This window comes from Sciurus carolinensis, chromosome 8 (assembly GCF_902686445.1).
Source record: "Sciurus carolinensis chromosome 8, mSciCar1.2, whole genome shotgun sequence".
Taxonomy (NCBI): domain Eukaryota; kingdom Metazoa; phylum Chordata; class Mammalia; order Rodentia; family Sciuridae; genus Sciurus; species Sciurus carolinensis.
Window position 1 is genome coordinate 89,302,885 of NC_062220.1, and position 12,839 is coordinate 89,315,723.

A 12,839-nucleotide genomic window follows, 5' to 3' on the forward strand; every position below is an offset into this window, starting at 1 on the left:
TCTTGTCTCATGCATCTAACAGACATGGATATGTCCGTTTTAAGCAGGATTTCTGTTTCTTTACATTACATGTTAATGTTATTTTGTGGAATTTTAAAAATACAGAATGTGAGTTTTGAAACTAACCTACTACATGGGGCAAGTTGAACACTCTAGTTGGTTCCCTACAGAAAGCTATACCAATGAAGTCAGTCTTCTAAGGTTTTGAGACCCTTCTAAGGGTCTCAAAAATTCTCATTTTTGAGAATTTATATATCTTCATTCACACTTTCATTTCTGTCATGACTGCTTTTATTTGTTAAAAGGAACAGAAATAATTTTTTATTTATCTATCCTAGAGTAAAAGTGTATGGGTTTAAAGAGGATTTGGTGGTGGTAAAATACTAAAAACAAAGAGGGGGGGGAGAGAGATAAAGAAATATTTTATATATATAAAATGTTGGGCCTTGTTGTTTTGTTTATATATATAAAAATTCAGTTATCATCCCAAAATAGACATACATGAGTATCTGAGGTCTTGATTAGGAAATTGCTATTTTTATTTGGGATTTTGAGTTATATGGTGGAAGTTTTAAAAATTAAGAGTGTGCGTGTGTGTATTCTTTACTCTCTATGTCTTGATCTCTTCTGCAGAACTCTAGTTTTGAATTTTTGGAATAGTAAATAGGATATGAAAATTTACAGTAACTAAAGCCATGTTCATGGCAAAATGCATATTATATATTGATTTGTATTACCATGATGGACCACAGCTTAAACTAAATTTATCTATTTTTACACAGGTTTCTTGTCTTTTGAAGATATTGAAAAATCTAGAGGATTTGAGGAACTGTCTCTGGAAAAACAAAAAATGCAGGCTTACTCAGCCAGAAATCTGGGTTCTGTGAGACTTGGTAATACAGAGATGGACAATCACACAGGAAAAAAGAAAAAAATAATCCTGCTGAAGAGAGGACAGTAATCACAGAACTCAGTGTACCAAACTTGCATATAAGGGACACACAGGGATTTTGAAAATGCTGCATATCCCTTAATAGTCATCTACATAGGTAATACTGGTGAACATTTTGTATTCAGACGCCAAAGTTAACTGATTTAAAAGTTGATTTACTTTTTATTCAGTTCTCTAGAGCTGCACAACTAGCTGTTTTGATTTGTTTTGTTTTGTTTCTTTAGTTTGGGGTCTCTTTAATTCCCCCAACATAATGTTTCTGCATTCACTTATTCTTAAATTGAAAAACCATATAAGTTACTTCTCATAAATTAAAGTCTTAAATGTGAAACCAAGAAATGTAATCAAGCAGTAAAACATTCTCTGAATGTAGACCATGATCTCAAGTTCTTCCATTCCCCCCGCCCCCAGTGTGGAAAACTAATTTCTACATAGGAAAACTAAAATATGTGTATGTTTTTAAATTAAAGGTTTAATATTATCAGAATGCCACCCAAAGAGTAAATCAAGTTACATAATTACATTTTAATTAAATAAATGTAGAAATTGTCTACTGAATTGTAGTTTATGAAATATATTGTTTCCTCTTAAATAAAACTGCTGAACATTTAATCAGCAGTCAATCATCTTGCAGCTATGCAACTTTTAAAAAAATACAAATTATCCATTTTAAGTGCTGCCGGCCATAACTGTTTTAACGGGTATTTTTTGTTTGTTTTTTTCTTTTTCATGTAATTATTTTATTGTGCTTTGCATCTCCAGGCAGTTTTCCCATATTTGGGTAAAATGTGTAGCAGGTTATACACTTAATAATTTATGAAAAGAATAAAACAAAAATTTCTGGAGTGGAAGTTGGCCCATTTTTGAGGGATATTTTATATACTTTTAAACATCAGGATTTAATTGGGTGTCAGATTTATAGCAATTTGCATCTTTAATTTTCCAGATAATCTGGAGGTTAGCATTTGATAAATGATTTTTTAAAGCAAATACAAAGATTTTGTTAATTTATAATTTTTTAATGTGTTATTACTGTAATTGAAAATGTTGGAGACTTTAAATTGGGTCTTGTGTAGGAAAAAATGTATTAAGCCAAATTATGTGAATAAATATTCCCCCAAAATATATCTGAATGGTTAAAAATACTGGAAGAGAGCTATTAGGGCTACAATAGTGAATGTCTTTTAAATATATATATATATGTATATGTATATATATATATATATATATATATATATATATGTCAATAATACCAATACCAATAAGTAGATTTTGCATTTTCAACATAGGGAAAATGTTATCAGTAAATATTTAGGCAGTGCACTTTACTTAGTTTAATTGAAAGTTTCACAGTACTATTTCCTTATTTTAAGCTCTCCTTAATGTATTTATTTGCTTTTTAATTTAACGCTGCTGCTCTTATCTTCCTTTAGTTTGTTTCCCTACTTTATTGCTTCTGTTTCATATTTTCTAAAAGGGCAAGTACAGGAGCAACTGCTGCTACCCAGAAAAATTTGTGTATTATGAATAATTAAAAGAATTTTTAATTGCTTTCTGTATGATTTCAGACTAGATAACATTTTCCCTAAAGTTATGCTGTGAAAAATGCCTTTTGTTATGCTGCAATTGCTAAAAAGAATCCAAAACCTCCATTGTGACAGCCAACAGCACAGTTTCATAGGTGCTTTTTAAATAGTTGTAGAAAATTATTTTCCCTCAAGAGAAACATTCTTCCCTTAAATTTTTTTTCATGAAATCTTGGTTTGAATCCATTTATTTCACGTTTTCAGTTGTGTAAGCTTTCACACCCTCCCCTCATGTTCCCCACAGGGAAAGCCTCTTAGACTGTGAATAATTAATTTGTTTTCTACTACTGGTATATTGTGATAAGAATTACTTTGTTGTCTTCCATTCTTAAGAGATTAATACAGCTGTGGTAATTAACTGTTTATATTCTCCTGAAAATTGATTTTCTGATATAGCTTACTTGTGAACTTTACTTTTTGAACTGTACTGGCTTACGTTCACTTTTCCTTCTTCACCTTGTCCCATATTCTCAGTCTTAATAATTTAGCCTATGTCTGTCATAAGGCTCTGTGCTGCAGCTGCTACAATTGAAGCTCCTGGGGTTTTAAAGAAAGTTTTAGTGTTTGTCAGTGTCAATGCTACTTTGATTATTAATATTGTATTTACTGAAATCTGTTTAAAACAACCCCTTTTTGTTAAAATTTACAAAGTTGTCATTTTTATTTTAAATTCAATCTCTGATGACTTCCTAAAATGAATAATTTAGGGAAGAGTGGGGGTTTAAAACTGAAATGCTCCAGTTTTTATTCAAAATCGAAGTCATTATTCTGGAAAATACTATCAGTGATATTCTATAATGTCTCATAATATTTGTCAATCTGTATGCAAACATGGAGTAGCTTAAGTTAGATATTTAAATATTCAGCTGAAACTACTGAACACTAAATACTATGGAGATTGAAAGCCTGGGTTGTCAAGTTGGTTATAACTTTCTAGAATCTCTGTAAATACCTGTCTTCAAATAAGGTTACATGTGCGTATATAGAAAGCAATATGTTCTTAAATTTCACTTTAGTGCCACTTTTTGTCCATAATGGATTTATTGCCAATTTTGACATCCTATTTTGATCCATCTTTTTTATTTTTTGCTGTTTGCCAGAATGTTTAAGAGACAAAAATTGTTTTGTCTTACTCCTTGCTCTTTGCCAGAGAAGTAGACTAACCGTAGTCTTCATGTTTTGCAGATTTAGTTACAAATCAGATAGATCTATAGATTAAGAGCCATGTTTATGATTGAAATAAAAACAATCATTTCTATAACTGATTTTTGGTGATAGAAGAAACATTGAAAAGTCATGTTGTTTACTGCTGCATAATATATAGGTTTTGGCTTCTTAAGTGCAAGTCTTATATTCCTTTTAAATGATTATTGCAGTTTTTACCCACTAGACACTTTACTAGAATGTAGCCCCAAAATGATGAGGACCACCTCAGCCTATCTGCAGTATGTATTTCAAAAAGTTTTCATTTTAAATGATTTCATGAAAATGGAAGAATTCTGTTCAAAGCTTATTTGACTCATGGCTGTGTTTCTAAGTTTGGGTATGGCGAAGTTTAAGGGCAATCACTTACATTAACGTATTATAGCAAGACATAGGGTTATTCCTTTAAATGAAAAATACTGTAAATTCAGTGTAAATATTAACTACTTTTATGTACTGACTTGGAGAGTGGAAGAGGGGAATTTTCTCAACAATAAGCTAAATTTGAACAAAGCATGAAACTTTTTTAAAATTCAAGAATTGTTGGATTTACCACCTAATTTATACCCGCACTATGCATTGATAATAATATCCAAATCATCTTTTTCTTTCACAGAGGAAGTTTCCATATAAATTAGAGTGTTGGAAACTGTGTAAAACTACTTAGAGGTAAATGGTGCTTATTAAATATGAGTACAGTTTGTTGCTAGAAGTCTTCTAGTTCATTTGGGCCATTTTCTTGCAATTTTGATTAATCCTGAAGTAAACTCAGTATATATTGATAATGAGTGATTAAACATGAAGTGTCACTTGTTCACTGTACCTTGTTATACAGATATTTTCTTACTTTAAAAACAAAAAACAGAAAGCTAGCATGTCTGTGCTTTGTTTTTGGCCCATTGTGTTTTTCCTGAGGTATGTAACTTCGGATATTTTTTTTTTTTTTTTTTTTTTGCAGTGTTGTGAATGACAGTAGTTATATTGTTCATTTTACTATCTACTGTCTTTCCCTTCTCTACCCAGATCTTTTCATTCCAAAACTGAGTTGCTACTTGGTTTTCTTCAGAGGAAAGTACTACTTGGTATACAGGTAGTGATTTATATTCAGGAATAGCTGGTAAAACTTTTTTGGTAATAATTTCCCAAACAATACTTGAGTACCATATTCTGTGAATGCTGCGCTTAAGCTAGGAAACCGAATTTTTTAATTTTAAATCACCCCATTCCTGTTTTAAATGGGAAATACCTGGACTTCTAAGTTAATTGATTTTCTGTGGACAGTAAAAGACTTTGAAAAAACCAGATATATTTAATTATTTAGTTTTAGCTGAAAATGTAATGTTACTGTACTTAGAGGAATTGTTTGATTTTCAGATATTTAAGCTATCATTAATTTTAGACCAATGGCTAATAATGAGATAGATTTTTGTTTTTTATAGAGAGAGAACAGCATGGCATGAACTAATATCCAGAAATAAAGGAAAATTTTTAAGTGATACTATAGTAACCATTAACCACACTGTGTTTCTTAGCTCTATTCTGGAAAATGAGGTGTATCTGTCAGGACACCAAGTCTTGGCATCAGAAGTGACTGAATTTTCCTCTAACTGAATGCTCATGCCTTCCTTTTCTGATTTGGTATGTTGAAATTGGTGTGCACTGATCATTTGTTTGATAAACTTACAGTGCTGCCTTGTATCCTGTTATCAGTATTTTTTAAATATTTCATTATTAGTCAGTTTTGAGTATTTGGGTGCATATAACATAGTTAGCAGACTCTATAGGGAGATACAAAAGGTACATTGGAATTTGATGATGATACTGATTATCACTTCATTACATTTCTTTCCTGTGACTTTTTTTGTGAGTTTCATTGTGAAAATCATGGTAATGATATTTACCTCTGTTGCTTTATTGCTTTATTCATGGTTTCCACAACTCTTTTGTAATACCTCTTAATTTCCTCTATTTGAAAGTATTTTTCTGTTAAATAAGGTATAAGAAGTACCAATCACAACAAATAGAGAAAATGTGTTAGGAACAACTTGTATTAGTGTGTTCTAAACTAAAATGGAACAATTCATTATTGATATTTTAATAAATAAACTTCCAAATGATCTTGGTAAATTATCCCATTATTTAGAAGTTAAGAAAATAATGCTTTCAAGGAAAATTGTCATATTATCCTTCTTTGTCCATAAGTTGATAGTGTATTATAATAAAACAGAAATATCTGAGTGCTGTAAAGTTACCATGAATTAATTGATGTTATTGCTTCTTTAATTTTGTATACCCATTACCACAAAATTGAATCAAAAATTACTACTTAAAATTCTGTAACAGCTTAAGAAATGATTGTAGTGGTAATGGACAAAGAGATTTTTCTTCATTACTTTAGTTATAAGTAAAATTGTACTTTAAAGTTTCTAATGTAAAACCTGCCTGTAAATTTTATAATTGAAATATGATTGAAGAGCTGTTAAGTCTTTAAAGGGATGCTCTGCTAGTACACAGTCATAACTTTTAAAAGTTGTATTTAGTAGCATTCTGCTGTTTTAGAAGAGTAATAAATCTTTGGAAGCACAGTTTTCATGATATAAGAGGTACTGAATTTTGTGGTATAGTAATTAAGAACCCAAGTTCTAGAGCCAGATGGCTGGACATGGGGCAAGATTTCTCTGTCTTCACCTTTTTCTTTAAAGAGGCAATAGCAATTCCTATATCAGGGTTCTAGTATTAAGTGGGAAGGTACATATATGCAATACTAGACACATAGTAAACTCTTAATAATGTAGGTGGCTAAAATAAACAAAAACATTTGTGCCGTTTTTATGAATAGGTTTTTGTTATTCTGTTCAATCATGAAGTGTGATAGTAATACCTAAGACCTTAACTGATGTGTTTAAAGAAGCCAGTGTATTAATAGAAAACATTGTGGGTTCTGATTTCCACACTCATAAAAATCTAGTGACTACTGTCTACTGTACATTAAGCATTATACAATTTGTGCATGGCTAGGACCAAGAATATAAAAATGAAAGGTGGCTGCCCTTGAGGAACTTTATAGTGGGTGAAGCCAATAAATAAACAAGCATGTAAGGAGAGTGACACATGCTGACAGACGTAAACACAAGGTGTTTTGAAGATATGAAGGGGAGTTATTTAACTCAGGCTAAGCAAGAGAATGATAAGTCATCAAGAACAAATAGATCATACCTCCAAGAGATGTGGATAAAGAACATGCCAAGTGGGAAGTTTGGGGATGGTGTTCCTAAGGCAGAAAACTTTGTACATAACCAAGATGGAGAAAAGCATGACAGTCTTGGAGAGTTATTCTGTCTAGAGAAGTAAGCAAATAACAAATCTTGCAGAGATGTGTACACCAAATTATGATTGACTGATTTTAGAAAGGAAAAAGACAATCACATATTTCAGGTTAGACAGGATAGGATTGGAGGCAGAACTGTTAGGAAATTTATAGTAATTCAAATAAAATGATATATGCTCTAGATTATGATTTCCTACCCATTTTAATGCACCTATTTCAATTTCATTGAAATATTCACAGAATTAAAAACTTGAGACTTAATGGGTTAAAGATTTATAGAGTAGAACTGACTCATTTTTTAATTCATTTGCATATAAGGAATGAGAGACAAGCCCAGGACAACTTCTAGTTGTACTCTTTCCACCTCTTGAAAGATTGAACCTCTACCTGGCAAAAGTGGATTATGCCAGTTTATTGGGTGGATAATTAGAAATAAGGAACACCAATTGTAAACTGAAGGAATTTAATCTTAAATTGGAGATAGAGCTTTGAGAGAGAAACCAGACATGAATATTTTGACAAGTTGTGAAAAAGCAGGAAGTGTGATAAATGTGTGTTGTTTTAGGGTTTAGGTAGTGTCTAGACCCAAATATTGCCAACACTGTTAGCAGTAATTGTTAATTCACAAAAATAGTTAGACAGTGTTCAGTTTGGTGGAGTGGGACCTTTCCTAGCATTCCCCTCTGCCCCTAACTTCAGATGCCTGTTGGAGTAGGGCCATGATTTTCCAGAGTAGCTTAATGAAATACTAAGATGCACTCATTCTTGAAGTTTTGTCTTTGATTTGTTTATCCCAGATGTTTGCAACAGAAAGAGCTACTGTTGGAACCAGAGTCTCATAGAAAAAGATATATGGAAAAGATGAATTCTGCCATCCTGATGGAAGTTGCTGTTGTGGATAGGTTGGGCTAAGTGGAAGGAGGGACCAAAAGAAATTTAATACTTCTTGGAAAGCTACCATTTGCTGCCAGCTATATCATGATCCTTATTTTGTGAAAGACAGGAATAAGGACTGCTTAATTTATATTTATTTCTTGGAGGAACAGCAACTTTGGGATACCCTTGTGGCTTGCTGGAGGAAGCACCTCTCCCCAGTGATTACCCAAATACAGTATGGCCATGGGAACACCAATTTAAATTTTTACAAGTTTCTCCAAATTGTTGAAGAGATTCTCTTGCAGGTATCCTGTGACTTCAGGACAGGAAAGCCTGTGAGCATAATCGAAACTTAATGCCTGATATATATATCCTAAAATGTTAAAACCCCTGTGTTCATATTTCATGATTTAAGATTTGATTCCTGCATAAAAATGCTTTTAAGATTACTTTTCTGAAGTACCTTAATGATGCTATGATTATAAAAGTTTTAAAATTCTGCCATATAGTGCCTTATTCCTATGATGACATTTTCTGTAAACTTTTGAATCCACTGTTCATTATTTTATGAAATTTAAAGATTTGCTAACCAAAAGATACCTTTTGAAGAAAGTCATTTTGAGATTTTAATGCTTTGATTGGCTTGATCACTTAGTAGCTATGCGACTAGTAGGGTAACAACATAGACTGCACAGTATTAACAGTGTAAATTTATATTTCAGAAAAATGCCAAATAACTGTACATCATGAATTGAAAGTAGCTCCTTAATACTTAAATTGGAATGTTACAAAATCTGTTAATGCTAATGATATTACCTAAATATGTAAATGATATTGATCATGTTAATCTTCAGTTGATCTGTTGTTGGAACTCAAGCATGGCAGAAGCCTTCCTGGGCTATTTAAATACACAAGCTGTTATCATTTTAGCATGTAATCAGTATTTTTATCAGGTGTTATGTTATATTTTTTTCAGTCTTTGAAATCTGCTGTGTGTTCTTTACTTAACAGCCCATCTCCATTTGGAACCAGCCACATTATAAAAGTTAGGTGACCAGTGACTACTATATTGGACAGCACAGGTCTGGATGACTTTACTCTAGGAATCTTTTTGACTCCAATCTTTATCTGTACCTGAATATTTCTGAAGACCTTGTAATTCCAACGTTGTTAAGATTCTTGGTTCTCTTTCAAAGTTGATGTAATTATTACACATGCACAATACTTGTGTTATATTATTATTAAATTGAGGTCGTTTCTTAAAACTGGAAATATCTTTAAAAAGATTGAGGATCTAGTGAATCCTTTTTATGTGCATTCACAGACAGCCCTGGCTTTCATTGTGATTATTGTTTTTTGGTGAGGGCACACAGGCTTTGATTAACTGGTCAGTTTCAGTTAGGAGTTGGTATGTTTGTTAGCACTTACCTACTGGTCAGCAGGAACTGTGAACAGTGCTGATCAGTAAGTTCTAGTCAGATTTTTCCCCTGGGGTTGAGTTCTGTTGGGGCATTTTCATGAATTTCATACCTTCTAGCTATAGTTGACTTTCTGCCATGACCATGCTTTTAAACTGTTCAGCTTGATCATGAGACCCTTTGTCACAAAATGGGAGTACTCTGCAAAATGCAGCTTGAGAGGCAAAAGTCAGTCAGGTTCACAATATCTTGAGTCAGATGCTGCTTGATTTGCCTAGGGATTCTATGCTCAGCCACCATGGTGAATAGAGTCAGGTAGAGATTGGCACGGAGTTGGTATATAAGGTTGGGCTACACACTGGGAAAGGGAACATTATGTACTTCTGCTTTAGGATTTCCATGAGCCAGTGATCCTTGACACTTGAAACATGAGATTGATTCAGGAGAAAGAAGAGAATACAGAGGCACTCTTTAAATCTGTTAAGGCCTTGAGCAAACCCCAGAGATTTCTAAGTTAATTGCCCTGGTGCGGTTCTGTTGTACAGCTAGTGTACAGCTATCTAGGGTTTTTCTCACATAGACCAAAAAATACAAGGTATCCACTCATGAGGAGGAAAGGGTGTCCAACAGTGTCTCAGACCTCTGCAGCCAAGTTTTTGGTATATCCCTTTTAAATCTCTTTCATGCTTTCAGATTCTTGACTTTGGGTGAGAAAATTGCTCTGAAAATTTCATGACTTCTTCCCAACTCTGGGTCATAGAATAAAACTGCCTGGTTTAGCTAGTCTCTGATCCTTGATTTGCACAGCAAAGTTTTGTGGGTTCCTAAAAGTCCTTCGAAGAAGGACTGCAGAAGTTGGCTCTGGATAGGAGCCTGAGAGTCAAAGGGCTTGGATTAATCAGAGCCAACTTCTACAGTCCTATCTCTTCCTTTGGATTTTAAAAAACTCAGCTTTGGCCCTCAACTGAGCAACAGTGTTTATAATATCCTCATATCTCTTGCCCCTAATCCTAAAGCAGTGCCTACCAGCCAGGTATCAGAGCAAGTTTCATAAGCAACTGGGAACACAAGAACGTAAGTAATCAGGAATGAAAAGTATAGCAGTTAATAATTCAAAAGTAACATTTTATACACTCATATCAGTTATTAAAAAGCACTGAGGCTGAAGTATATAAGTAACTGCAGTCTGATTTTCATTCTTTATGTTGGTTATCTTCAAAAGTCTTTATACTGTGAAGAACAATGTGTGGAATGTGTGGGTGTTATTTGAACTAGAATGCAGGGTTAATGGAAGTGTTGGTTCATTTATTCAGCATATATCTATTGAATATTTGATAGTTGTAAGATACTGCATATATATTGGGAAAAATGATAGCTGTGAAGTTTAAGGCTCAGTATTAGTAGCAGAAGGATTGATCATCAGTTATAGTAGAACAAACAAGTCACCTGGATGTTTGAAATATATAGTTCTGGGTAAGCATTGTGTCAGATGTCACAGGAATAAGGTCATTAAAGTCATGGGAAAGCCCTTTTTTGGTTATGTAATGGTTTCATACCTTGCGCCAGGCTAAAGCAAAGGTGAGAGCAGGTGCTAATTACCACAAGCTCCAGAATTGCAGCAGAGCCACCCAGCCAGATTTTTTAGACTCTTTCCATGTTCAGAAGCTTGTTTCCTCAGTCAGCACAGTGTTATATTTTTAATCTTCACTGCTTTTTCCAAAGCAACTTTACTCTAGTTGTAATTTACACACAACAAAAGCACCCATTATAAGTTTGCTAACTGATCATTCTGGACAGATGTATGTACCTGTATAACCATGACAACAACCAAAGTAGAGAATGTTCACCCTCAAGTTACCTCAGGTCCCTTTATAGTGGGTTCCTACCCATCTACTCTCAAGCCCAGGCAGCCACTGATCTGCTTTATGTTCTGTTTATAGGTGAAATTTGGTGTTTTTATATTTGTCTAAGTCTTACTTTGCTCAGCATAATATCTCTGGGAAGCATCTATGTTGTTTGCTCAGTAGTGTTCTGTTGTATGAATGAATATACTACACTGTTATCTTTCTATTGGTGGGGGCCTGGGCTATTTTTAGTTGGGGACTATTATGAATAAAGTGGTTATGAACATTTGTATACAGTCTTTGTATGAACATGTGATTTCATTTCTCTTCAATAAATTACTAGGGATGAAATTGCTGAGTAGTGTGGTAAGTGTTTATTAGATACTGACAAACTGTTTTTCAAAGTAGCTGTCCTATTTTACATTCCCACCAACAATATATGAGGGTTACAATTTGCCACGTTATTGCCAAAACTTGGTGGTATTGGTCCTTTTAGTTTTGGCCTCTAATTGGTAGTAGTGATATTTTATTGTGGTTTTAATTTTAATTAATGGTATTTAACATCTTTTAATGTGCTCATTTGTCATTCTTTTAGCTTCTTTGGTAAAAAGTTTGTTCATCGTCCCATTATTTTTAATAGCTTCTTTGAGTATAAAATTCACCCATTAATAGTACAGCCAGGCACAGTGGCGCACGCCTACCTAGCAGCTGGGGAGGCTGAGACAGGAGGATTGCAAGTTCAAAGCCAGCCTCAGCAAAAATGAGGTGCTAAGCAACTCTGTGAGACCCTTTCTCCAAATAAAATACAAAATAGGACTGGGGATGTGGCTCAGTGGTCAAGTGTCAATTCCCAGTAAACACCCCCCCCCAAAAAAAAAAGTAGTACAAATCAAAAACTTTTCTGTATGTTTACAGAGTTGTGAAGACCTCAGCATAACCTAATTTTGGAATATCCTCATCACCTAAGGAAACCTCATATTCCTTCACAATCATTCCCCATTTCCCCTTCCTCCAGCCATAGGCAACTATTAACTATACCTCCATAGATTTTACATTACTGGATATTTCACAGGAATGGAATTATACCAAAAAATGGTCTTTTGCATTTGGTTTCTTTCCCTTAATGTTTCACCTTAACCCATGGTTAGTGTGTATTTATTTCTTTATTTTTACTGAACAGTATTGCTTTGGGTATTCCACATTTTATCTGTTAATTGGTTAGGGAAAATTGATAATTTCCACTTTTGGGGGGGTATTTTGAAAAATTGCTACATTTACCTTCAAGTCTTTATGTGGATGTTTTTATTCCTCTTAGGTAAATGCCTAGAAATAGAATTGCTGAGTCATAATGCCTTACATGCCATCCTCACTGTTGTCTCATTCCCCGCATCTCTAGTAAATTTCTGGTTCTGCCTATCTACTGCTTGTTCCAGTGCTCTCATCCTCATGCTGCTACAACTCTGGCTTTTCCTGATTGTTTGCTTCCAGTATCAGTATTGTTTCCAGAAATACCCCTGCACATGAGTTTTCCCCACATTCTGTTCCAAATCAGTTCAGTTCACAGCAGGGAGGCTAAGGCCTTTCCAGCCTGTTCTACCCTGGTAAAATTGCAATTGGGGGCTTAGTGGGTGG

General features: G+C 33.8%; 1 protein-coding gene across 2 annotated transcripts in view; it reads left to right on the forward strand.

The window, feature by feature from the left end:
* Window positions 1–11,553, forward strand: part of Znrf2 (zinc and ring finger 2) — an 87,027-nt gene extending 75,474 nt beyond the window's left edge. For both annotated transcript variants that reach the window (XM_047560606.1, XM_047560607.1), the window contains one exon: window positions 784–11,553. The gene's annotated coding sequence lies outside the window, so the exon portion shown is untranslated. The remainder of the gene's footprint in view (window positions 1–783) is intronic.
* The last annotated feature ends 1,286 nt before the right edge of the window (window positions 11,554–12,839 follow it).